Below are 23,805 nucleotides of genomic sequence, written 5' to 3'. Positions count from 1 at the left end.
GTCATTTCTGTAAGCTATTCATATATTCATAATTTTGCAATTAGTAATTTGAAAATGACACAATGGGAATTGTGCTGTATCTTTCAAATTTACACTGTAACTGTAATGGTGAAAGGAAAGTATAGAGGCCAAAAGAGCAGAGATAATACCTATACATATGTGTCATTCTTAAACATGTCTGGTGTGTCTCCTCTTCCTTTTGCCTAACAATGATTACTAAACATTTTATAATTATTTGTTACAGAATAATCATCACCTTGATCTTGGCAATTAACTTAAAAAAGTTATCATAATATTTTGCATGTAACTTGAGTATCACACAACTCTCACTTTCTACAGAAAAAAGTGATACTGCCTTTTTCTACATCCATTTACCCTCCTTAAAGTTAATTATTACAATGTACCCATAAAAGATTGCACAACAGATGTCTCCACTTGCTTTATAGCAAACAAAAACTAACAACAAACAAACCAACAAACAAACAAAAACAACCACATCATTTTAAATAGGTATTATGTCTTTGACTTTTTAATATTGGATTATGGCAAGTCAAGAAAGTCAAGGTTCTTCTGACAACACACTGCCTCTTTTGCTGTGCCATATTGGCATTCAATTTCTTCTCTTTCCCTCTGAACGGTCTGGGAAACAGTGCCTAGACAACTAACTGCATTAAGTGTAACTTAACTAACTGCTTAAGTGTAACTTAAGCAAGAGAGGGTTTTATCTTTTTATTTGAAAAACATGCTAGCAAGTGTCCTGCAGTTGTCATGAATTAAGTCTAGTACAGCACCATCCTGTTTAAAATTCTGACTTTGCTTAATTACAACTGCAGGTAAATCTCCTTTGCATGTGGTTAGCATAAAACATTGATATATATGACTTATAAAACTACAAAGTCTTAAAACAACCCTAATAAAATATATTCTCACCTTATTTAAAAGTACTCTTGTATATTCAGCTCATTGCTTTAAGTACTTGCAAGATTAGAAACTGTCATTTCCTGTTGTATAAGAAAAAACAACTTTCCCATATAAAGCTACACAACACTGATCTATGGTTAGAAGATTGAGTTTGAAATAATGTTAGTTTCCAAATACAGTGCTAAAGCGGTTGCATGTACACTACAGGCCCGCAATTCCCATATCAATTTGTATTTCTACAATCACAGTTTCTCAGTGTTAACACTGTTTTTCTCTCCTCTTTTGTAGTGTAAACACCTTCACTAAAAGTGAGAATTGATTTATTAGCACTCTCTTTAAGTAGATCTAATGCATCTGGAGCATCTCTCTACTGTGAAAGAGGGAAGTAACTCTGCAGACTATTTAGCATCTTCTTCCAAGCTTAAACTCATTTACATGAGCAATGATGCTAGAGATACTGCTTCTATCTGGGACAGACAGTAGACCCAAGAAACAGCTACTGAATACAGAAAACACCTCTCCAAAGGAGACAGACCACTCCAATTTGCTTCAAATATTACTGATGCATAGCAGAACAAGAAGTACCAGTTTGCTCATGCAGCACTGACAACTTCCTTACATATAAGTAGGTAGAAACACTTGACAGTAGTAGGCATCTAATTGCAGGAACTGAAAAACGGTCTTCTTATGTGACAGGGGAAAGGCAGAAGTAGGGCACAAAAAGAAACAAGAAAATGGCATGTCTGGCTGAAGTCCATACCCCTGTGTTTCCCATTAGTACAATATTTCTTTCCGTTATAGATTTACTATTGCAAATCAGTGAAGGATGAAATTCTACCAGTAACAAAGTATGAAAAATATATTTTTTCTCATTTGCTCATTCTGAGAGGTCCAAATTCACTTCCAAACTCAGAAAATACTTGATTCATACTTCATTGAACCACATGCTGCTCTGAGAGCAAAATACTGCTGCAGTATCCAGCACCATACAATCCATTAAGAAGAAACAGATCCCTTTCTCCATGCATCCAGTTTACCATTATAAAAATTCTATGTCCCTCTCTAATCTCTAATTAGGTGTTAAAGAAGGATGATAATATGTTGTCATATAATGCATCCCTACAAATACTATCAGTATTCAAATTTTTATTTTTGTTTTTCTTGTACAGTGACAAAGTTTAGATTTCCTGTGAATTCAATGGACTGGCTAAGTACTATTTACTGTCTCTTTCACATAAGATTTAGAGCCACTTCTTTCAGTCTGTTGGTTTCTGTATCCTCAGGTATGCAAACAGTAACATTAAAAATTTACTCTTTCCTTCTAGGCCCTTCACCATTTTTGTAGCCCTTCTCTGTACACTCTCCAATAGTTTCACATCCTTTTTGTACTGTGGTGCCCAAAACTGCACACGGTACTCAAGGTGAGGCTGCACCAGTGCAGACTAGAATGGGACAATCACTTCCCTTGACCGACTAGCAATGCTGTGCTTGATGCACCCCAGAATACGGTTGGCACTCCTGGCTGCCAGGGCACACTGCTGGCTCATATTCATCTTGCTATCAACCACAACCCCCAGATCCCTCTCTGTGCGGCTGCTCTCTAGCGGCGCATCTCCCAGCCTGTAGGTATAACCTGTTCTCGCTTTATCTTACTGAAAATCTACAATATAGTTTTTCTCTTCAAGTGTTTGTGCAATAAGCACACATCTTAAATCAGCTCATTCTTGACAAAAACATCAAAAGCAAGCTCTGTATCACAGACTGGTTCAGCTCTACAGAATATGAGTCTGTTGTGATAGAATTACACACCTAACTGGTTATAAAGCTCCCTCTGTTTAAGCAATGGTTGATTACTGTGTTTAATTTGGCACTCTCAAGTGCACCTTCTAATCTGACGTTATTTCAGACAAGCAGGTTGCTTAGATTCAGCTGCCTCAAGTCTAGAACTAGCTCTTCAAGCCTTCTAAATGTCACAGTTAATTAAGTACATTTCCCCTAGAAAATGCATTACTATAACAGAGATGATGGCTTACTAATTTCTAAAAGGACAAATTGGTAAAAAAGAAATCAGGTTCAGCAAAGGAATTTCTAAAATACACAGAAGTGTTTTTCTCCTGAAAAATAGAAAGAAAAAAAAAAAAAAAAGATTAAATTATCCAGGTAAACAACCTGCTGAATGTAATTTTAATTGTGAAACTTCAAATGAAAGCTATGCTTTGCTTATCCAGCCAGAAGCTACGATATGCTCACTCTCTCCTCTTATATTCCAGTAGACATAAATAACCTTTGTCAAGACAATGCTTCTCTTAAAACTTTCCTACCTCTGCTCTTTCAATGGAAGTTCTCCTTGCTCTAATGCTCCTGCTATTTGCTACTGGATTTCTTGCCAGAGAGCTGTTCAGAGTATATGGTCCCGCCTGGAGAACATCCACAGTGTTCCCAATGGGAATCAATGCCGATAGCACTTAATTTCTCTCACATTTCTTCCCACACTAGGCAATAGTTTTGTTGTAGAAAAATGAACTCTTACAGCCTTAGCAACAGTTATATGCAAAATAGGACTCAAATGAACTGTGACCGACACACAGACACACATAAAACCCCAAAATATCAAGAAACTGAAACCCTTTTGGAGACTTAACCGTCATGTGGTTATAGTATGCAGTACAACAAAATATGCTGGAACTAGTGACAGCAGTCAAATTTAAAGGGTGGTTCAACTCCAAAATGTGTTTTTCAACGTCTTTTATGAGATTACAATTAAAAAAAAATAAAGAAAGAACCCCCCAGCCCTTTCCAGTCCTTTCCAACTCTCAGCATGGGATCCAGAAAGCTGTTTTCTCTCTAACATCCAGTAATCTTGATCTAATTTGTACATAACAAAGGGACAATTATGGCAAGGATCATTTCTCTGGTCTACTGTCCTCATTGGTAAATATGGACATTAATAATTATCTTTAGTAAAAATGATTAGTTATCTGATAATATTTATAAATCCTATACATATATTAAAATACATCTGCAGTCCACTGCAAATTCTCTAAATTCTGTATAGATACAAACTCCAGGTGCAAATCTTGTTTGGAAAAAAAAAAAAAAGTTTTTACACACTGTTTTAAGGTTAGTAACAGCAGTTGTGCTCCAAGGCTGCTGCAAGAAGTGACTGGGAATATTTGACAATGCTCTTCCCTGTAATCACTGTGAAGAAATAAGTTCTGGAGAGACGCCATTTTCAATTTCTAAAAACTCACCTTGGATAAAATGTTTTTGTATTTCAGTTGAGGATTATGTAGCTCTAGCAACATTAAAAAAAATAAAATAGAAGTTTATTTCTTCTCATAAAATTCAGTAACAAGTTGTCACCCGTTCTTGCTACAGAAAGAGCATTATCAGTAAAGGCTGGGTTTACATTACCATAAGACTGGTAGAAAGGCAACCAGGACAGTGCTATCAGGATGGATGCTACCTCAGTATGCAAGAGGCTGGAGAAGGGAGACAGGCAAATAGCATGGAGGGGCAGAACAGTCAAGCAGCTGTGTCATACTTCACTGGATTGCATGCCCCAACTAAAGAGGAAGGCCATACAACTACCTTCACCTGATGGGTAAATACCGGCTCTATGAGAATACAAATGCTATTTTTAATTTCTGCTTGTATTGTGGTTTTATTACTTTTATGTATTTTAAAAAAGTATACAAGTACAATGCACAACATTAGCTCCTCAAAATAAATCAATGTCTCAGTTGAAATATTTATGGATAAAGTATCAGCTGTATTAATAAAGAATGTGGTTTTGGCAGCCAATCACTTTGACTGCACAGAAAGGACTTCTACCATTCATAATATTGTAGGTAGGCAGAGGTTAAATTCTTGAATACCTAATCAAATACCTGCATTTTGCAGTGCTTGGCTGTGCCATTAAAGGTGCAGCACTGAGTTGTGTCCAAGGTCAACAACTAAAAAAAATCAATCATTTAAGTAATAAGCTCTTGCTGACTTTCCTAAAACCATCCTTCAGTTGTGAAGTGTTTTTAAACAGATCAGGAAGATGGCTAGGTTATGAAAAAGTTCTATTCTCACTGTCAGACCTTTTCAGAAATTTAAATCAGAATATTGGCTTCAGACACCTCAGCATAGCATGTCTATTAAGACTCATATAGGTATAACTATAACATATAGGTACTGCTCAGATATAAGTGATTGTTAAAACACTATCTTCATTAACTGTGTCTTAATAATGCCCAGTACTGTGTATTACAGATACAGCTTATAATATTTTATAAGGTTATAATTCAGCCATATATTTAAATACTAAGAAAGCAGTTTGTTTTCTATGTCAATCGGTCTATTTAAAAGGAAGAAAGCTGAGAATTTCTTGTAGTTTTGAAGGTTAGCAGCAGAATGTAGACCGCACAAGTATTTGTGCTCCAAGGCTGTTGCATGTCATTGGGAAGATCCAAGAATTGTTTGTTGAAGGGTCTTGTGGAACATGAGGGGGAAGGAAACAGCTTCAGTCCTGTATCTCGCCAAGGGGTGGATACCACAACTCTCTCTTAAGCAAGACTCGAATAGAATGTAGCATACATTTTATCAAGCAAGAATGAAGCATTTCTTTCAAACTACCTTTCTGAAATTTGCAATTCAGCATAATACAGAAAAGCAAACAACCTCTATAGTCTCAGAGAAGTTAAACATGTCTCAATTTAACTGTTTACAAAATGGAGAATAACATCAGCCATGTACATTGATAAGCTAATTGGAAATGTCCACTGATAGGATAATTGGAAATATCTTCCCTTTTTTGTAACTCTCATGTGATAAGGTACACAAAAAGTTGGAAGCAGCAGGTTTATATAGTAGTTTGTTGCAAAAAATGTTCACAATATTTTTACAAGACCATCTTGGAAGGGAACAATGAAACTTGTTTAGTTTTTTCAGAACATTTTGAGATCTTTGAATTACTTTACTTATTGTCTTTTAAGGAATTTAAAATTATTTTTTTCAGATTCCAGCATTCCAGGAAGCAAATGCCTCTGTCCTTTTTATTCCATTTCTAAAAGGTTCTCTTTTTATTTACCTCTCCAAAATGAGAAAAAAAAAAAAAAAAAAAAAAAGAGATAGAGCATAATAAAAGCAAGCATGACTGAAAAGCAGTTGCTATGGTTCACTGTGTTTCACAAAGTGCTGAGTGGAAAGTAAATGGTAGAAAGAGGACAAGAAGAATACCTAAAGTGTTCCAAACAGGGAGAAATGAATGCTTTGTAGTACATGTGAATCTTTTCTGCAGTTATTATTGCTCTGAAGAGGAAAAATTTCATATTTCTTTCTTCAGGTTTGAGAAGAAGTCTTATCAATTTAGCATAAATACCAACCTCCCCAAGAGGGAGTGTATATATAATACACATTTTTTTACAGATTATGTATCTTTATTATATAATATATATGTGTTATATATTTGTTTTTATATTTTATGTTTACACATAATTTAAAATATGGCATACTGGATATATTATCTTTATGTAATAAAGATAATAGATAAATATAATACATTATATTTTATTATGTACATATATATGTATTTTCAATATACTGGCTATTTCACGTTATCACAGTTTCTTATAAGTGCATGTAGAATTCTATGCACATGCAGAATTCTATGCACTCTTAACACATGCATGACATCTTAAGAGAAATCAACTCAATCTGCATTCTGCCCCTCTAAAGATTCATGATGGAATTGTGTGGATGTTTCTGTAAAAAAAAGATACCCCTAGTTCTGTAAAGTATCTTTAGACCAACTGCAAAACTAAAGGGTTAAGCCTAAGAAAGAACCACATGACTGGTGATTATGTGAAGTAGCTAACTCCCTGCCATATCAACATTAGATTATCATTCTGTAGAGGCTGTGCCTATAGATCTGTTTAATGAATCCCACAGAAAAAGAACAAAGACCTTTTATTTGAAATTAACATGAGAGGGTGGTGTTTGCTTTAAACCAGAGGCTAAGAACAGTCTTTATACCTCAAAGATCAGTATGTGTATCAGCTCTGTTGCAGGTGATATTTACCTTCGTGAATTTCCAAATCACATCAGATCTTAAGGCTCTATACTACTCTTTTCAATCTGCAGCATTTCTTCTAAGGTCTCATTCCTCTTCTATAATTTTTTAGGAAAACTTTAATCTCAGAAAGAGTGGTTAGGCATTAGAACCGGTTGCCCAGGGGTGTGGTGTCACCATCCCTGGAGGTGTTTAAAGAAATGGTAGATGTGGTACTTAGGGACATGGTTGGACTAGATGATCTTAGAGGTCTTTCATGACCTTAATGATTCTATGATTCTATGAAATGGTGTTTCAAACAACAGAAATATGTACAGATACATTTCCTAGAATAGTTAACCTTGTCAAAAATGTTACCTATTCCATTATATTAGTGCAGTTCTAGTATTGGGCAAGCATCATACAGAGTCGTTTTAAAGATTAAAGTAGAGGTCTGTCCAACCAAACCCATTATCCAGCAGAAACGACTTGTTTCCATTCATTGTCTAGTTTTAGTCAAGTGCTCATCCTTAACCATGAACATTAGTCTCACTTATATGCTTACAGAAAGTTTTAGCTGTCTGTTGTTACAAATAATGGGAATTTCAGTGTATAAAGTGTATAAACTCTATGGTTTCAGAACTACACATTCTCAGAAATGTAAACAAAGGCAAACTAAGGAAAGCATTTCAAATATCAGCAAAGGATTTGAAGGAAACAAAGCTTTTCTCTTCAGCAGTACTCTTCTATTATTTTTAGATAAGAAGATCAATACAAGTTTGTATTTTCCAGTGCATTCCCTGCAACAACCCATTACAAACTGGAACATACAGACAAAGAATACAGAGATAACTTGCACATATTTACACTAATTTGTATTTCCTCGATTTGGAAAACATTGATTTTCCTTCTTGTACTCTGAAGAGAAGTGAAATTTGCATGTCTGCATTTGTTTAACAAGAATTTAAACTCATACAGTGTCTTGGCATTCTCATATATCTTTGCCTCCATACTACCACAATTTGAGTGATATTTGTGTATCTCTAGGAGGTGATTACCTTTTATCCATATCAGCATAACAAGGGAAGAATGAAAAATAATTGTTGTATACCCCACAAAAGTAGTGATTAAAAAAATTCTTACATCATAATACAATAAAAAAAGAGTAACCCATCTTAGATAAGGGGAGTCTGAGGACTATAACCCAGCAGATGATTATACTTGAGAACTAAACCTGATTTGATGTCTGACATTTAGTATTAGATAATAATAAACATATCTTGTGAGACTAATATCTGGCTGAGTTGTGGCTACGCTGCAATCAAAGCAGTCTGATCATATTACCTTTGAGGACCTGAGTAAAAGTCTAGAGTTTGTTTCTTGTGCTCCTAATGTAGTAAAGAACACTGCTTTGCTGTACAAAAGCTGCACTGCTCATGCCCTGAAGAGTCTGATTTCAAGTGAGTCAGAGAGACAAAAACGTAAGGAATAACTAGCAAACAACAGTTATTTATGTCTCAATGGTAAAATTAACCAGACAATAATATTGCATGCATAAAATGTCGTAAATTGATGATATATGGAGCAAATGACAAGTTCCCATAAAAACACATAGTTCTAGTTACTTGAAGATACAGATCTTCAAAGGGATTTGGAAAAGGAAGAATGAGTGACCTGGAGGACAGTCCCTCTAGTTCTGCTCTTATTATTACTAAATGAGAAAAAAAGGTGTATTTCTGGAGCCATTATTTCACAACTAGAAATCTCATGTGCTTGTCCCTATTTGACAATATCTATTAAAAACAAAACAAAAAACACTTTGTCTAAAGAGCCTACCACATTAAAAAGCATAATAAAATCCTCCATGTAATTTAGTTGTTTCAGTAGAAAACTGGAGCTGGTCCAGGGTATTTCACTTTGTTGCAGGGAAGCAGTTGGTCATACTTATGGAACTTCAGTCCATTTTTAATTACATGCATTTGACTCAGCAAGCAATCTTTTACAGATAGAAAAGTATAGTTTTTCAAATAGCAAATCTTAAAGCAATAGCTATAGCTAGCTGGTACTGCAAGATTAAACTTCTTCAGTAGCTCATCAACCACAGTTTATCCCAGTCAAGTTAAATTAAGGTCAGAGGTTCAGGTATAGCTGCCTCTAGCTGATGAGTTCTGTGATAAACAGTGCAGGTTCTCTATTGCTGTAATAGGACAAGAAAAAGTGCAGAACAGCATGTTTCTCTTCAGCTTATTTCTATCTCTGGGTCAGCTAAACACAGTAGCTTTCTCTCCATGCTTTTCCCATAAACTAAATTAAACTAAACTAAACTAAACTAATCTCTCAGTAGAAGCTTGTCTATTGTAATTTTTTTAAACGTGTATCAGTACTCTAATTTATTATTGAAACAGCTTTTGCCAGACCTACCTGTGTCGGGCTTACTTTAACCATTAACCATTTCTTTGTGACCTGCTGTGCCTGCAGACAGGCAAGTTATGTTCTGAAGATGCTTCATCCCATATTCTCATTTGAGATGTTACTTCAGTAGGTGGGATATGCTTTTAAGAATTGAGAACAAAATAAGGCAGTTAGTGGGACAGTCTATGGAGGATAGAAACAAAGAGAAATGGAAATGAAATGGAAGGAATAATAAATACTGAGAGGTAAACTTGAAGAAACAAAGGAAAAGAAAAGGCAGAAGGTTTGGCTACATAGGACAGTTATGAAAGCATTCAGGGAGTAAAAAAATTGGTAAAATTCTGTGGAAAAGGGAGTAAGGTACACAGAGATGCTGGAGGAAAGTGGACAACAGAAGAAGAGAAGAAGGAAAATTAAAAACAGGAAGCCATACTGAGCTGCTTAGTATTTAGAACAAGTTTGCCTAGGTCATCAATTTCTAGGTATTTCTAGTGAAAAACTAGCTATATTTATTGAGAAGTTATTTATTTATTTATTTATTACTCTCTGGATGAAAAAGCAACATCACCTTTTTTTGCATCTTTGAATTTTTAAGCACTGCTTTCAGTCCTTACAAGGAAGAAGGCTAGTTTTTCACTCCAATAGAAGGCAGGCCACAAGCATTCTACCCCAGAATATCTTCTCTTTTTAGATGCAAAAATTTGTTCAATTCAAAAGAAATATTATCCAAGAAACTTCTCAAAACTCATGAGTCACACAAAGCTATGTAATACTAATTGGAAATTCAAACAACACTAAAAAAATGGTTAATGAAAACTGTAGTGGAATTTGAGAATCACTTACAACACTTTTCCCCTTTTCTGAAATTTCTTCAAGTTTCTGTTTAAAACAATGAAATCAGACCAAAAAAAAAGTTTCTAATGTCATATTTCATTAGGCAGTTATTTCTTCCATTTTCAACTACAGCCATGGGAAACAGATATCAAGTTTATTAACACTGTAGGAAGTATTAGAACCAGACAACTGGTTAGCAGACAGTTCACTGCAATGCCTACCTATAAGGTTTTCAAGCTGATCCATAAATAAATAAATAAATAATGATAATGATAATGATAATAATACATTAAAAAAAGATAATAATAATGCAACCTATTTTTGGCTCCCTACTTATAAAAAATCTCACTAGTAATCATATTCTGAACAATTTCAAATAAACATGGATAGATAATTCTGGAAGACTCAAACAGTAAGAGAATTGCTATCTAACAGGATTAAATAAAATCCTGCAGCTGCAGTCTCTTATATTGGGCTAATACAAGAATTTCAAGATGCAGATGGAGAAAAAAAAATACAGTAACACTTAGAACATAAAAGCTCAATACACAAACAGCATGTGGAATGAAAACATACCATTTGTAGAAAGACAATGCTATTTCCTCTTAACAGAATTTACACACATTTTAAATATCAATGGACACACAAGAAAATAAAAAGAAACGAATATCTCAATGAATAAGAGAGCTTAGCAAAATCAACACTCAATCCAGTCACGCAGAAGACAATAAACTTTATGTAAGTTATTGCTCAGGTTTTGCAAATCAGCATTTACATTCACTCACAGAAAAAATGCAAAATATAGTGGGCAACAGCATCAGCCAAGAGTTTAGCTTACCACATACCATATGAGAGGATGTCCCCATAGACTGTGCATCTTGTACTAGCATGGCATCTGCAGTATATAGTAACACTTTATCTGATGTAATAAGGCCTTCTGCTCTTAGTCATTCTAAGTTATAAAACAAATGATTAAGTGATTTCACCATAAGCAGTCGCGTGAAACACTGACAAGGTGGGATGAATATAATGGAGTTATCATTCTATATGCCAGGCAACTTTTTACTGTTATATTAAGAGTTACAGCCAAATTTATCCTTTTGTTAGAATACTATATTGTTAAAAAAAAAAAAAAGTTAATTCACAGAGTGAAAGCTTCTAGAGTTCTTTTGTATCTTACAGTGGGTATATTTGTGGACAAACGCATCCGATGAAAATATAATAAAATTTATGTAAACTGCATGTTATCAACAAATGACTGTCATGCTTTGAAAACTGTTAGCTAGAGTGAAGTAACGTAACAAGCGCCACCCACAACAAATACAGAATATGTTCATTGCTATGCATTTTCAACAAATATTAAGAGAGAACAGACTTTAACAGCTTGTCATATGAGATGTGTTCACAGAAGTACACCTTCAAAAATATTAATAGATCACAAAAGACTTTAGCAACTTTTGCTATGTGAGGCTTAGAAGAGCTGCAGTCTAGAGAGAAGGACTTCCCAGTGGGACAGGTACTCCCTACAGACACTGTCTCCCATTATGTTATTGTGATAGTTAATAAAAATGCAGCTGATAAGCACTGTGGAAGGAAAGGACAACATCAAGAGAAAGATGCTTTCCAACAAAGTCCCATGCTTCAGTCATAGAAGAATGACATCACTAAAATTTATTGTAATAAAACAAGTATCAGCAGTCCTTTTTTTTTTTTTTACAGATGTTTTCTCATCAAATACAGCCTTTATTTTTATCTAGCATTAGAATACACATCTAATTACAGAAACAAAAAGAGAGAATACAAATGTCTTAAATTAAGGAAGAATAGCATACATTTATTTCTTTAACATTCCACAAAAAAAAAAAACAAAAGGGTAGGGAAACCAGTCTAGATTTACCCAAAGTTAGAAAGACACAAAAAGTAATCCATCCATTAGTTCTGGGGCCCATGGGAATCTTCATTAAAAGAGAAAAGAAGTAGAAAAAAAATCATGGCATGTTTATTTTAGCAAATTAGCGTTTTCCAACACATGTTCATCCCTAAAAAAATTCTGTCTGGCTCTCATCTTGTCCTGTCCTATGCTAAAAGCCCTGAGCAGGAAGTGCTCTGGCTTAAGTGACAAACCCAACAATACAGTAAAAATGTCTTCGGCATACTACGTCTTCTAAGAGCTCCCTTAATCTGCCTGCATTCAACATAATAATTCTACTGGGAGCTACTGATAAAACTAGCCCAAGATAGGGACACATTAGAGATTAGTTTTAGAGATTTTGGCAGTGATGTTATGTTCCCAAGCACCATTAACATTAGTCTGTTGTTTTATTACAACTTCAATTTTAGCATACTATGTCTGCTTTTAAACATTCTTCACTAATGTGAGGACCACTTGACCAAAGTGTGTTCCATCAACTACTTGCAAAATTTTATATATATATATATATATATATATATCAGAATTTTAAGAGATGGATTACCCAGAACACCAGGAATCCAAATTTCACACTGCTTTTCCTTAAATATTTCATCCTTAAAGGCCTTGACTCTCTAATCATATAATTTAACACATAAAGCGCATCTCCAGCTCCAGTAATCTAATCCTGTTTAAGCAGACAAAATTCTTTCAGTTTTCTCAACGTCTCTACGATCTGTGCCAACTTTCAGCTTGAAATAAAGATAGCCCTAAAACATACTATATTTTTCACCCCTATGATTGCCTTGGATTGGTTAACTGCACAGTTATCATAATTATTTTTTATGTAATACATATCTACCTAATAGACAATTTCCTATTGTCTGTTTTAGAGCAAATCCAGCAAAACCACTCTGGTTATAAAAGTGATTCTCAAACTTTATACTAGTCCAAATGACAGCTGAATTTGCTCCGAACCTGCCTATTGAATTTGGCTGCTGAGGAGATTATAAAGTTTAAGGATTTCTCACTTGTGAAGCTCCAATAACCTCAACTGGGTTACAGGTCTTGAGCACTAGGCACAAAAATATCATCTCCAAACATTTGTAAGGTAAGGGATCAGCTCTCTGCAAGGCTTTAGAAGAATGCTTTTTCAATTCTAGTGCTAACATTTCACCTAAATTTCCATTTGAATGCTAGAATGCTTAAACAGGATTACTTAGAAGAAAGATGTTTTCATGTCTGAAAGCACTGTATGTTACGTATGTACTGCAGATTGTCTAACATCGGTAAAACATGGTGAGGCAGTGGTTACTTCCTGCTTGAAAACTGCTGCTCATTTCCTAGTTCTCTTCATGTAAATACTGCCATTCCATAGCTAATTGTCATTAATGAAAACGTACTAGGTCTTCCTTCAGAACAACTGAGTTGATATCTAAAGGAATCAAATACAAGCTCTTAATAACAAGCCTTAGTTTAATTTTCTCACAAGCCAAGCCAAATGAACCACAACTAGGCAACAAATATGATTACCACGAAACAGGAGAGCCACTCTTTTTCCACTCCAGCCACTGATCAGGATCTTTTATCGTCATTTTCAGCGTGAGCATAGGTCTTCAATTTTTTGAAGAATCTCAGAAGTAATTACATAAGAGAATTCAATTCTGAATTCTTAATTACCATAGCACTGTCACTGTTGTATGTGAGTGAGGTCATGCAGTAAGAACCAACACTTGTCTCTAGATCGAGATAGAATACAAACTCTTGGTTAATGAGTAGGTAAAGCAGATAAAGGAATGACAAAGGGTGGAGGGATGTGGGGGAGAAGTAAGAAATGGGTTATTCAGATTTTTCCAGCAAGCAGGGAAAGGCATAAAGGTTCTACTAATCTGTCCTGGCGGGTGGTATTTGTTTGGAAGGTTCAGTGCAGGAAGAAAGAGTCAGGAGTTTCTCCGCCTATTTAATCTGGTTGTCCAAGTGAAGGTAGATTTCACAGGTTCTGGGAAAGAAGCTTCCTATGAAGCTAATTAATGCTGATCCCCACAGATGTTCTGTTTCTTTTCAAGGACTCACTTGTAACAGCTGTTTACAAACCTCCCTGACTTGGGTGGGTGGATTTTCTATGCACAGACACAGGCATTGACTACAAAACCTCCAGATAACTTTCCATGATAATTCTAGACTGTCTATGAGAAAATAGGACACAACACAATCAGTGGAAGAATAGACAGACTTGCTTTGGTACTGTTGGAGGTTGAGATTAACCACCTTCTTCCTTTCTGTTCACCCACTAATAATCAAGTGCCCAGCCACCCTGCTATGGAAAGATGAGGAGGTACAGCATGGTGGAAACAGGAGAGCACTTCAGCAAAAAACATGAGACACATCAACACAGAAAATGGCTTTAATGAAAGTAGACTCCTACTCTTCTGCTTGTATTTCTACCTGTTTGACTGAATTTGCATGCAGAGAGGCTCTGAGCAGCAATGCTCTCATTCTACATAAGTTAACAAGCTGAATTCCAAGATATGTGAGCATGTATTGTTACACAAGCTAGCTCAAATAGTAGAGGCAGTACAGAATCACAGAATCACAGAATCGTCTAGTCCAACCTCTGACCTAACACTAACAAGTCCTCCACAAAATGATATCACTAAGCTCTACATCTAAACGTCTTATAAAGACCCCCAGGGATGGTGACGCAACCACTTCCCTGGGCAGCCCATTCCAATGCCTAACAACCCTTTCAGTAAAGAACTTCTTCCTAACATCCAACCTAAACCTCCCCTGGCGCAACTTTAGCCCATTCCTCCTCATCCTGTCACCAGGCACGTGGGAGAATAGACCAATCCCCACCTCGCTACAGCCTCCTTTAAGGTACCTGTGGAGAGTGATAAGGTCGCCCCTGAGCCTCCTCTTCTCCAGGCTGAACAAGCCCAGCTCCCTCAGCCGCTCCTCGTAAGACTTGTTCTCCAGACCCCTCACCAGCTTCATTGCCCTTCTCTGGACTCTCTCGAGCACCTCCATGTCCTTCTTGTAGCGAGGGGCCCAAAACTGAACACAGTACTCGAGGTGCGGCCTCACCAGAGCCGAGTACAGGGGCACAATCACTTCCCTAGACCTGCTGGCCACACTGCTTCTTATGCAAGCCAGGATGCTGTTGGCCTTCTTGGCCACCTGGGCACACTGCTGGCTCATATTCAGCCAACTATCAACCAATACTCCCAGGTCCTTCTCTGCCAGGCAGCTTTCCAACCACTCATCTCCCAGCCTGTAGCTCTGCTTGGGGTTGTTGTGCCTCAGGTGCTGGACCCGGCACTCGGCCTTGTTGAACTTCATACAGTTGGCCCATCGGTCCAGCCTATCCAGATCCTCCTGCAGAGCCTTCCTACCCTCGAGCAGATTGACACATGCACCTAACTTGGTGTCATCTGCAAACTTACTGAGGGTGCACTCGATCCCCTCATCCAGGTCATCGATAAAGATATTAAAGAGGACTGGCCCCAGTACTGAGCCCTGGGGGACGCCACTAGTGACCGGCCTCCAACTGAATTTGACTCCGTTCACCACAACTCTCTGGGCCCGGCTATCCAGCCAGTTTTTAACCCAATGAAGCGTACGCCGGTCCAAGCCATGAGCAGCCAGTTTCTTGAGGAGAATGTTGTGGGAAACGGTGTCAAAAGCCTTACTGAAATCAAGGTAGACCACATCCACAGCCTTTCCCTCATCCACTAAGCGTGTCAATTTGTCATAGAAGGAGATCAGGTTCGTCAAGCAGGACCTGCCCTTCATAAACCCATGCTGACTGGGCCTGATCGCCTGGTTGCCCTGGAAATGTCGCGTGATGATACTTAAGATAATCTGCTCCATGAGCTTCCCTGGCACTGAGGTCAAACTAACAGGCCTATAGTTCACCGGGTCTACCCTCCGACCCTTCTTGTAGATGGGCGTCACATTTGCTGGCCGCCAGTTGACTGGGACGTCCCCTGATAGCCAGGACTGCCGATAAATGATGGAAAGCGGCCTGGCCAGCTCCTCCGCCAGTTCTCTCAGTACCCTCGGGTGGATCCCATCCGGCCCCATCGACTTGCATACATCCAAGTGCTGTAGCAGATCACCAAACATTTCCTCATGGATTATGAGGGCCACAGTCTGCTCCCCATCCCCTTCCACCAGCTCAGGGTACTGGGTATCCAGAGAACAACTGGTTTTGCCGCTAAAGACTGAGGCAAAGAAGGCATTGAGCACCTCAGTCTTTTCCTCATCTCTTGTAACTAAGTTTACCCCGCATCCAGTAAAGGATATAGTTGCATTATAGAAGAGTTCTGTCACAGATAATCAGACCAACCACTGCATCATGTTGTGGGAACATATCCTGGGAGACTTACTGGAATCTGACATCAGATTTCCCCTAGATTTTAACTTCCAAGGTGGTATGTCTTTTGTTGAGCCTAGTCTGCTTCCTGCCTTTTGAAACACTTTGGATTTTAAGTTTTCCCATCTGTACTGACTCAGAATCCCCAAACTAATGCCTTCATTTGCCAAGGCCCTGGCTACTCTCACAGCCTCTTGATTTCTTACCAGTTAAGTTTCAGGCTATTCTGTGACGCAATTCATAGTTATCAGGAAACACAATTGCCAGCTTCTGCTCCAAGCTCATTCCACCTACAATGATTTCCAATATTTTCCTATTCTGTGTTTTACCGAGAAATCTCTAAGCTGTTAGAAATCCCCGTAAGTTTTACAGAGTACTTACTTTTTGTGAGCCAGAACAACCAGTTGTTACTCATATCCTTCACCTGGAGGCTTCCTCTACATGCTGCACCAAATATTTCACCTTCGAAGACTATATTTTCACCTTTTGATTTAAAAGTAGTACTCTGGTACTCTGAGGAGCACTTTACACTGCAGGGTGGATGAATTTACAAGTCATATTCCACTAATGTCTACCCTGACATTAGGAACTACTTTGGCAAGTTTTCAGTCGGTCTGAAAAACGGTGTCTACAAATGTGAATCTTAAATCTACTGAATTATGGAAAGAGATAAGCCTCTCTTTGCATGCATAATTTCCTCCTGTACATTCAATATTTGTTCTTCATGTGGAAACTGTCCTAATATATCAAATGTCTGGTTAGGGCATCAGCATTATCATGTTTCTGTCCATGCCTGCCTTAACTTTATAGTCAATCATAGCATTTTTTTTAATTATTTTTTTTTTCCCCTAACAACTTAGCTGGCTGCCACTCAAGATTCCCAAGCCGTAAAATCTGTTGTAGGGACACACACCCTCTCATGATTAGAAATTATGAAAAATAAGATGAAAGGATTCTAGAATATGATCATGAGTACAAGGTTGTGTAGTTATTTCTCTTAAGAAAATTTGGACTTCTGCTGTTATGACATAATACCTTCTCAAGACACTGGTATATTTACTCTAAGGATTGCCATGCACATTCAACTTTTAAGAACTTTGACATGCAAGCAGCCTAAAACAAGAGATGTGACAAGATGTCAATGCCTGAGAAAGAAAAAACGCATTGCACTGACTCTTGGAAGCTTGCCTTTCTCACTTAACCTGTGCAGTGTCTGAGTAATATTGGTTTAGCATTATAACTGAGACAAACAGGAGGAGAATCCTTGAAATATTTCCATATCCTAAAAGAAATGGAAAACTATCCATTTATATATCACCCTAGTTATTTCAGAAAAAAAAAAAAATGCATATCTCACTAACTTACCATCCTCTTTTTAAATAGTTCTCTTCTCTTTGGATTCAGTTTCTGACTGACAGCCTTCAATTTATCACAGATTGCTTGTCACACACTTCTTCAAACATTTCAGTATATATGAGGATATATTAGCAGGATAGCAAACAGACCTGGAAATGCCTCCCATGTATCTTGACTACTAGTAATGATCAAATTATGCTGAAACTTCCATATCTCTCTTCATTTTTACATGCTCTCATTATTTTTCCATCTCAGCCACCAGCTCCTCCTCGAACCCCCAAACAATGCTCTGCCAAAGCTTTTCCATACACAGCCTTTCAGCTTCCAAGCCATTTTACTTTCTTTGCTTCATACAGATACCAAAGCTTACCTGTCACACAAAACCATCAGAAATGAAAAATAGATATTAAACTTATTATTTGCTTATTTTGACCTGTGGACATACTAATGAATGCACAACTTCGAACTATCATGCAGTAGCTGATATAATAATTATTTTCAAAAAATCAGAGTAACAATGAATATACAAATATTTCCAGAAACTGCAAAATGTTAGATAGCAATAAAGGTTGCAACTTCAGCACGGATTTAGGATTTACATTTTTGTGAAATCGGTTTTGATAGTACAAGAAAAAGGCTTTGACTCAAAGTTTTTAGACATGTGCTGTACTCATTTCTACGGAAACTTAAAGTTTGCTTTCATTTAGGAAATGCAAACCAAGCAAGCCTTACAAAATCTATATAACCTAATTCAGAAAGAAAAGTACTCAATTCTGAGTCAGTTATCACATCACACCAGAAGTGCTTTCCTATGTCCTAGCTACACATCTGACCAAGTAAACTCAACAATGAGTGAAAGAAATAATATGCAGCACTTTATTGGACTCTAAATAGCTTGTTCCCAAGGGGGGGACGGACCCTGAAAACTTTATCATCCAGCTATATAATTACCAAACCCATGAGCTATCTATGCACACATATGCACAGCCACAGTCAGACAATCACAATCAAGAACACACAAATGACTGAAAGACATGTTCTCAGGTACTGGGATCACCAGCCTTAAAGGATTATTTTTTTCTCAGAAGAAAGAAGATTCTTTTTTCTGATAAAAATAAAATAAAATTATAATAACATTAATACAAGTTATACATCATTCCCATTATGCATTATTTGGAGAAATACTTTTGCCTGAATGTGTTTTTAAGAAATGCTTAGAAGTCACCCTCATTGAAATGCCTTTTCTTCATCCTTGAAATGCAATAGAATTATTTTCAGATGAAATCACAAAGTTGTCTGGATACATGAGGAAATGAAAACAATTTTAAAAGCATGTACAGGCAGAAATAGGAAAAAAAAAAAGAAAAAAAAAAGAAAAAAGAAAAAAAATTTCACACACAAGCCTGAGTATTTTTCTGAAACTATCTGTTGTATATTCTTCACTGCAATTACAAGTTTGTGTCCATATACCTGATATTATTCTACACAGAGATTATAGCATAATAAAAATGTTGGTTTGTGGGTTCTTTTAGCATAGCAATTATATCCATAAAACCACAACTCCTGATTTAGGTATGGCTGTGACTTCTCTACACTAGGTTATTCATTCTGCTATATCTTTTTAATTTCCTGCTTCCAGATCTAGAAATAGACAGAACAGTATAGAGCAAACCTATTCTCATGTCAATTCTACCAAGGCATACTGGAATTGAAATTTCTACTTTGCCTGTCTCATCTACTGCTAGAAAATAAATTTGTACTGTGAATAACCTGTGATGGATGGTTCTTGGTTTTCATTCTTGATGGCAGTTACGAACATTGTTGGGATGGAATCTGCTGAAAAAGGGAGGTTGCTCCTTCCTTGGGGACAACACTGAGACTCCTCAAAGAGAAAAAGATGAAGGAAAGGAACCTGTATAACAGTACAGAACTGGGAGCCTGCAACTTTGTTGAAAAGGTGAAGAAACTATTGCAAACAATCAGGCCCCAGAGCTGATTTGACCTTTTTTTTTTTTCTTTTTTTTTTTTTTTTTCTTCTCTATGGCCCCAGAGAATGGTGCTGACTCAAGAAGTCGGTGAGTTGTCTGGAAGCAAGGTTCAACTACGGGAAGGCATTTATTTATTAGTCCTTCTTATATCGATTGCCTTCCCTAAGTTGTTTGAATTTTCTTAGAAACTTAACTAATCTATTTTTATGCTTAGAAAGCCTAGAAGTAATTTACTTATTTACTTGTTTATTTAAAAGCCCTCAAGTTTCGTTTGAAGACTTACTTGTAAAGGAAAAGTCTATGAACATCTGTATGGCAGCTGTGGTTGACTTGGGTTCCCATCACACTAAAAAGTAAGTTCTCAAATCAGCAAAGCTTCAAATGCATCTGGCAAAAACAAATAAACAAAACCACCACCAAGAAAAACCAGACAATAACAGAATCCAGCTGTATCTAGCACATTAGTCTTGCAACTTCATGGATACAGCCATCAATTCAAGAACTCTAAAGGTCTAACTTTTACCTCTGACTGCTGCCAGACAATCACCTACCAGAAGAAAAAAGAAGTGCCACATGAATAATGAGGATAGATTAAATCCAGCTATTTGAAACAAGGAAAGCCAAAACCACAGCACCAATCACCTCTTTGCAGCCCCTTTAGTCCACGTTGTCAATATGCTCTTAAACTGTGACTGTGCTGTACAATACTCAAGTATTTTTTCCATTCTTACTATGCTTTAACTTAATTTGAATTCAATTAAACTTTTATTAATGTATTTTTGAGATGTTACGCTCTTCAAGTCACCCTGAAGTTGATCATCTCTGATTTTATCAACAGCAACCTGAATGATGTAGAGTGATTTTTTGGTGATGCTTGTGCTTATTGTACTGCTAAAAGTACACCCCCATTGACAGCAATTTCTGGACCATCACAAAAAATCTGGGATTCAGCAGGGCTCTGTCCATAAGCACAAGGTGTGCACTATGTTTTGCTTCCCTTCTTTCTTCCATTTCTTTTACAGCTGTGCCAATCAGGCAACCCATTTCAGGCAGGATCTTTTGCCCTGAGTGCTCAACCCCCCTTTGCAGTCTCTACAGAAGCTCAGATGTGTCCTGATACTCATCCCATGCTGCTCCTTCTTAGTTTTATTTATGTAAATGTTCAACTCAATCTGATGGAAAATTCTGGGACAGAATTAAGGTAGTCAGTCTCTAAAGCAGATTCAGTCCACTACACTAACAAACAAGAGTTAAGGTGTCAATTTTAGTCATAATTGACAGTAGAAACTTTTATTTCCATATCCCATTTATAAAGTGTTTTGAAAGCCAAGACTAACTAATATGCAATGTATTTCTTAAATAATGTTGGTTTTAATTGCCTAAAGTAAAGACAGTGCATTTCACACTCTTAAATTATGGATTACAGTCTTTTACTTCAGCAGGACTATGAGATCATACAGTTCATTAAATGTTAATTAGGATATTTTCTTGCAGTTTGTCTTTAAATTTAGGGACATGGGACTGAATTCTGCAGGGGAAAAAAGAAAAAAAGAAAAAAAAAGTGTCAAAGCTCCCTTCTCTTGTCTCTGATGTTTGACAAATATAGTAGTGGAACACAGAACTTTGCCTTTGACTTGAACAGCAATTTTCTCTGAGTAAAGACTGTATTATGTTGAAGATGACTTACTTACAAAAGTTTTCAGATTCAGAAAACATGTCAGGAAAACATCAGTAAAAATACACTAAGCTAGATTATGGGTTTTAACTGGGAATTTTGCTTGCTCCTACTACAGTATTAAAAAAAAAAAAACAAAACACAAGCGCAAAATTAATCTCCTGTGGTACAGGTAAAATCACATTATCTTAAAGAAACTCCTCATTAAACACAACTGTGCCAAACCTCATAATATTACTGTAAAATATATTTTGTCCTTGTTCCAGACACCTCTATTTTTTAAACAACAGAAAAAAAAATAAAGAAAAAAGTGGAAAATATTCTAAGTTAATACTAAATTATACAGTTAGAACATCTAAAATTTGTTTTAACCATTAGCAAGATAATTTTTTAAGCATACTGATTAGGGTTTCTATACCAGTCTTCTAAACATAGTTGAGTCATCCAGCAATAATTTCAACACAGTGAGGGAAGTACTTTGACCATGACTTGCAGGTGTTTAACAGAGAAGCAAAGATATGGAGTCTGAAATCCTTTCTTCGATAGGATCAGTAGGATCAGTGGCAAACTGAGAGATTTCAACAGTACAAAATGGCACTTGGAGATGCTACTAAAATAGTCAGCTTTACAAAAAGTAATGCTGAATCATCTGAACCCAAAACACATACTACTTTGCTGGTAGAATTTATTTTTACTTGCCCAGGTTATTTTGAAAGTCAGAGCTGGAAAAATCCATGACGTATCTCATAAATCACTGCAATTATCAATCAGTAAAATGGTGAAGGGTCCCGCCCTTTAGCAAGGCAGCCATCAGCTTGGATGATCAATGCAAAGCATCAGGACTGATTAAAAAACACTATAAAAAATCTAAACATATGTATATCTGAAAATAAAATATAATATTTACATGCTATTACTTCAAAAGCCAATGGAATATGAAAAAATCTGTTCCCATCATTTAGTACCTCTTTTAGAATTACAAATTCTCTGAATAATGTTAATGAGATCAGTCTAATGAGATCTTATAATCAATTTCATCTGAAGTGTTGCAATGGAGTTTCAAGGGATTTATTTAATATACAATTGTTTTCACTGTATTCTACAAAGATGCTTTAAATTTTGAAGTCATGTTTTTTGTAATGTTTTTAAAGTGAAACTAAGTATAAACTTACATGTTTTATTTTTCAGGAGTAAATATAATCCATGTAATAACAATACCCAGATGTTCCACCTGTCAAAAGTAATATAATCTAAAATAAAGAAGTATGTAAACTACAGATTTTAGCTGTAAGTAACCACCTAAGAGCCTTATGTAGAAGACCAGTCCCAGACTCAGAATCAGATCTCCCAAGAATAACAAATATTCCTAAAAATGAAGAAAAACAAAGCTAATAAAGAAAACATTAATGAAAAAGAGAGAGAGGGAGAAAGAGAAAATAGTACTTGTTGATTATTCACAGGGAATGTGGACTTTATAATTCCCTATAGTTAGAAATCTGTTTCCTCCCTGCTGAAGTAGTTCTTCTGAAAAAGCAATGTTTTTTCATTGCAGTGTTCTATGGCTGTTACATTTGGCTAATAAAAAATGACAATTTGCTTTTTTTTTTTAGATCGTTACCTGTCTGCCTTTGAAATACACTGTGCATCCTTACAGTGACTTTGTTAGCTCTTCAAATTCTTGTATTCTCTAGATAACAACTGAAATCTGTATTTACTAATTCATCTTTATTTGCAGCTGGCAGATGCAAAGATGTTGGATATACTCAGGAGACTTTGACATGTGACTTCTTGAAACATAGAGGATTTACAATTTTCCCTTTAGCAAACTGTTCCATGTCTTATTTCAAGAAATGTGAATCCCAAGGCAAAATGAGGTTATTAGACTGACTTACTCTCTTTCAAAATAAGGATTTAATGACTAACATGCAGCTTTATACTTCTAACCTTAGCTAGCTAAGACTTTGGTTTAGTTAAAGTTACTTCTGGTTAAAACAAAAGCAATGTGTGAGGGGACAGAGGAATCTCAGCCATCTCATTCTGAGTCCTGCCATGGACTTAGAGGTTAACACAGCCATGGAGAATAATCTCCTGACTCAGTCTGAAGCTGTAATAATGAATGGAGAGAATGTTTGGCACACAGTGGCTTTGTGAGCCACTATTGATAAGAGGTAGTGCTCGTAGCATTTCACCGGGTTAGTTCAAAACTATGTGGACTAATTATACGCTATGACAGGTAGGGAACACTCTCTGCAGGTTCAGATTTCAAGCAGAACAGGTCAATTGCGTGTTGCCTTGTCA

The 23,805-nt window shown here is 36.5% G+C and overlaps 1 protein-coding gene across 3 annotated transcripts in view; it reads right to left on the bottom strand.

Annotated features, from left to right (window-relative positions):
- MMP16 (matrix metallopeptidase 16) overlaps positions 1–23,805 on the bottom strand; it is a 199,767-nt gene that overhangs the window by 149,449 nt on the left and 26,513 nt on the right. Inside the window, exon 1 of one of the 3 annotated variants that reach the window (XM_083822638.1) lies at positions 3,243–6,365. The exons of the other annotated variants lie outside the window; for them this stretch is intronic. The gene's annotated coding sequence lies outside the window, so the exon portion shown is untranslated. Of the gene's footprint in view, positions 1–3,242; positions 6,366–23,805 lie in introns of those variants that run through there. 3 annotated transcript variants of the gene reach the window in all.

This window comes from Anser anser (assembly GCF_964211835.1).
Source record: "Anser anser genome assembly, chromosome: 2".
Taxonomy (NCBI): Eukaryota; Metazoa; Chordata; class Aves; order Anseriformes; family Anatidae; genus Anser; species Anser anser.
The sequence above is the reverse complement of the archived record's forward strand: the minus strand, read 5'-3'. Positions and strand labels throughout refer to the sequence as shown.